Genomic DNA, 5,000 nt, shown 5'->3' with positions numbered 1-5,000 from the left:
TTCCGAGAGACATGCTTTCACTTCCCTCGTGTTTATGATTCGTCAGTGTCTAAAGTTGATTCCTTGCCTCTTCGGTGTCGTCGATTTTGTGCACCTTCTCACAATAGATTATGTGCCTTTGTATTCCCTAATGCTGTTTATGTACTGTATACAAATTCTAACCGAAAAGTGAATATGTAAATTTAATAAATAAAACTGTGGCATGACTTTTCTGTTTTCTATGTTTCATTATCCTCTTTTCGCACATGGATGATCAGCTACATCATGTGCTGGGACTGATATCTTACCAGAAAAGCTTATAAGTATCGGTCGAAACAATTAGATGTACGGAATTTAATTAATTTTCATAAAGTCTGCGGGTAATACACATAACATTTCACTACGTTATCTCCTCTGACGTAGTAAAAGAGTTGATTATATCATGTCCTATATTTAGATTGTTATGCTCCTATAATATACCACTCAGATAAAGGTCTGTGTGACTATTTCATCTGAACCGATGTATTAGAAAATATGATCACGTTGTGTTTTAAATTTGTTTCATAATATTATGACATATATAAACGCTTTCCATGCCTGTACAGTTAGCTGAGGTGGTAAAAATGGGAATAAACTAAATTAAAAATAACTTCAGAATGACGGAGCCAAAAGTTGGAACGAATTTCATGTTACTCATGATCTAAAAAGGCAATCACTTGTTTAAAGGAATTTTAATAATACGATGGAATTTATGCGGAAATACGAAAAAAAAAAGAAAGAAAGAAAAAAAAAATATATATATACATAGAGAGAGAGAGAAAGAGAGAGAGAGAGAGAGAGAGAGAGAGAGAGAGAGAGAGAGAGAGAGAGAGAGAGAGAGAGAGAGAGAGAGAGAATCCGGAACCAAACAATTGATATATTATAAGCACAAAAAATATAGCAGCTAATAACGCTAATATAGTAGGGGCAAAATACTAATGGAGCGGAAATATCCAGGTCCCTGTCTTAGTTCTGGGCGTATCTCTTTGTGTAAAGAAAACGCGACTTCAAAAATTGCAGCCAAGGGAAGTATAGTCCATAGTTTAGGAGGACATATTAATTTTCTCCAACAAGAAAAAAATACTTGGAAAATAACTAAGTGGAACTTTGACGTTGTCAACTTGGAGAGACACTTGTTATTTATATAACAGAAGGGTGGAATTAAACCTCTAGTTTGATTTCGCGTTTTGATAACACGTGGGATCGACCCCAACACAATTCAGGAAATATCCATCTTGGTTAGTTTACTGAATTTGAAATATAAGTTAAAACTACCGCTTTTCGTAAGAGTATGGATGCTAAAGGAATATAGCAGCAATAGTTTGTTTTATATGTTGCCATTGCAGAGCTTTATATGGCATGTGACAAGAACCGTCATAAGAAGCAACAGAAGGCATGAAGCAATGTAGTTATTGAGAAATTTTGGCTTCTCTTCTTAGGCTAATCCCATAGAAAAACTGGACTCCTGGTGACTGCTGGCCTTTGAATTAGGTCTCGGGAACACTTTAGAAACAAGGTCATCAACAGGATAACGGATGCATATAAACGTCATGCTTCACATTTACTACTTCCATATGACTTTAGTCAACATTTGGTTTGAACAGAAAATTGCTCGTGCCTCAGGATTCGCTCACACATCCAGAGGAGGCTTTTGACCGTAAAAAGTTCTTTCCGATGTAGCGTTTGGAGCTTAGTGGCGTTTCTGGGGTTCTCTTGTCAATAAAGGTGCTTCTTTGCTCAGTGAACGCGAATCTAAACCGTGTTCCTCCTCGGCATAGGGTTTAGAGCGCAATCCAGGTTCGCAGGGTTATGTCTGTCTGCGTTTCTCAACAGCAATTATGAATATGAATACCTAAGGCCCGAAGGGGCAGTGGTGGGGAGCACCTATAAAGGAGAGGTAGATGAGCAAATATTTATAATGTGAAATATTTGCATGCCTGTGAGTACGAGCTAAAAATAAACCTTTTGGGAAGGGAAACCACACAGCGAACAATTTCTGGCGTTCTAAAGGGATAAAATGCATCTATGTGTGTCATCCAGAAGAATCGACAGACCTGCGAGGCTGGTGGGCAAGAAAATGCGAAGCAAAGTCTGCATGCAGGTGTGACAGGGAACTTGAGGCGCGAGTCTGTGGCAATAGTGAGTGATAGTAACCGATCAACAGGTCGGGAGTGGTTGAAGGCGCGATGAGTCCCAGCGGCGTGAGGTTGCCTCGTATTGACTAAGGAGGGAAAGCTTCCAACTGACCTTAAAGGCGAGAGGGTCGAGAGCGAGAAAAAGAGGAAGAAGTAGTACGGTTATTTTTGTATCGCATTCTTTATTGGTGTCAGCAATGCGGATTTTACTCTCAGGTGTTGTTCTGAAAATAACTATATGATGATGTAAAGGAATCACCCCACTAAAACACATGCATACTGTATGAAAAAGCTGATTCCTCTTAACAACCACTATTTCAGGTGTAATATTCAGTGAAAGGAACACGAGTCGGTGGGACTCGGAAGATACCGAGAATAGAGAGCTTCGTGTATTTTTGATCCTCTGTCATAGACGATTTCGATCCAAGTCTGACGTCAAGGGATAGCCGTTCCAGCCCATGAGGAGATAGCAATGACGTCATAGAAGGAGTGGAGGTTTGTTATGACGTCACAGCCTAAAGGTTATCGCTCTTTCGCCGCCAACACTTTGGGCGACTTTCCGCTTAAAGATCAGTTGCCAATGAATGAAAAGGTGTTGGCTCCAGCAGCAGACCCACGGTGCTAGAATCTGCATACATGCAACATAAAACGAAATGCCAAACTCTAAAAACAGATTGCCTCGGCGTTTAAATATTCCCATCACCCACAATACCAAAGCATGTATACCGTGACGACATCACATCTGCACAATCCTAAGCTTATCACATTGTTCAAATTCGTCATAACCATTTCAACATCAGCTTCCTATCGACCAGCGCAAGTGTTACTACCGTCACGTTCTTAAAGAATAGTTTTCTACCGTAATGTTAACTAACTAATTCATGCTGACCTTTCGGGCGATGTTTCCTTTACCGATTCATGCCAGACATCTAGAGTGTTGTGTTGCGAGATGTTCAGCCATTAAAGGTTGTAGGAGACTTTCTGATTGCCAGTATGAAAGTGTATCCATAATCATACACATAAACGGGATGATATAAATGTTTGCTTTATACAAATACATGTGTGTGTGTTTGAGTGGAGAAGAGTATATCTATATGTTTTTACGGTGTATGCAAACACACATTTTCATACATGCATACATATATGTGTGTATGTATATGCATATATATATATATATATATATATATATATATATATATATATATATATATATATATATATACATATATACATATATGTGTGTGTGTGTGTGTGGGTGGTGTGTGGTGTGTGTAGTGAGTGTGGGTGTGTGTGTTTGTGTATTCATGTATATATTTAATTTAGTGTGTGTGTGTGTGTGTGTGGCTGTGTGCTTGATGTGTTGCTGCTGTGTGTGTGCTGTGTGTATAATATATATATATATATATATATTATATATTATAGTATATGATATATATGGTATGGATATGTATTATATATCTATAGCTATTGAATATCTATATATAGCTAAACTATAGTCTATATATATTTTTATAATCATATATATTGATATGATTATACATATATATATATTTGAATAGATACTATCGTATATATTTTTATATTGATATATATTTTATTATATATATATATTATATATTATACTATATATATTTATAGGATATATTGTATATAAATATATATAGTTATAGTATATTGTATAGATATATACTATAGATAGTTTAGTTATATATTTATGCTTATATGTATAGTATTATATATACTAGATATATATATATTATATATATATCAATATAATTATATATTATAGATATATATTTATATATATAGTATATTTATATATACATATATATGTTATATTATATATATATATATTATATAGTATATATATTATATATATAATAATATATATACTTATATTTATTATGTGTGTGTGTTATGTCGTTAAGTAGGTGTATGTTTGAGAATTTTTTATATATAGATATATGGTATATATATCAATATATACCTTATATATATAGTAGTATATATACTATACATATATATGATACATACACACCCACACGTGTGTGTGTGTGTGTGTGTGTGTGTGTGTGTGGGTGTGTGTGTGTGTGTGTGTGTGTGTGTGTGTGTGTATGTGTGTGTGTGGTGTGTGTGTTTGTGGTTGCTTTGAGTGGTGTACTGGTGTTGAGTGTATGTTAGTGTAGTGTGTGTGGTTAGTGTGGGTGTGTGTGTGGTTGTTTTTGTTCTTACAACACACTAGTGTGGGGTGGGGGTGGAGTGTGGGGGGTGGGGGGGGGGTGGGTGGGGGATGGTTGTAGTTTGAGGGGGGGGGGGGGGGTTGGTGTTTGGTCAGTGGGTGTGGGGGGTGTTGTCATGGGGTGGGTGGGTTGGTTGTGGGTTAGTGTATAAGTGTGATAGGTGGTGGACGAAGGAACTGTGGGTGTTTGGTGGTGTCTCGGGTTAGGGTTGGAGGTGAAGTTGGGGGTGGGATAGGGGGTTTAGGGGTGCGGGAGGTGGGGATGATGGGGTGGGTAGTGTGTGCTGGGTGTGGTTTGTGTGTGGTGTGTGTGTTTGTGTCGTGTGAGGGTAGGTTGTGGGAGTGTGTGTCGTGATGGATGGTGGGTGGTAGGTGAGGGTTTGTGTGTGTATGTGAGTATGTGTTGGGGCGGGTGTGAGAGTGTGTTTAGAGAGGAGGGGTGTAGTGTGAAGTTGTGTACAAGTGATGGAGGTTGTACATCACAACTCACTCTCATATCTCCACACACACTCTACACTCTACACAAACTCTATCACACAATATGAGGGGCTTGTTAGTTTGAGTGTGTGAGTGTTTTATAGTGTGGTGTGGTGTGTTGTGGGGGGGGG

General features: G+C 37.8%; 1 pseudogene; it reads right to left on the bottom strand.

Annotated features, from left to right (window-relative positions):
• Window positions 1-1,844: 1,844 nt before the first annotated feature.
• The window catches only part of LOC147471980 (uncharacterized), a 7,282-nt pseudogene continuing 4,126 nt past the window's right edge, over window positions 1,845-5,000 (bottom strand).

This window comes from Penaeus japonicus, unplaced genomic scaffold (assembly GCF_977035675.1).
Source record: "Penaeus japonicus unplaced genomic scaffold, GWHDUDI00000001_assembly GWHDUDI00000004, whole genome shotgun sequence".
Taxonomy (NCBI): Eukaryota; Metazoa; Arthropoda; class Malacostraca; order Decapoda; family Penaeidae; genus Penaeus; species Penaeus japonicus.
The sequence above is the reverse complement of the archived record's forward strand: the minus strand, read 5'-3'. Positions and strand labels throughout refer to the sequence as shown.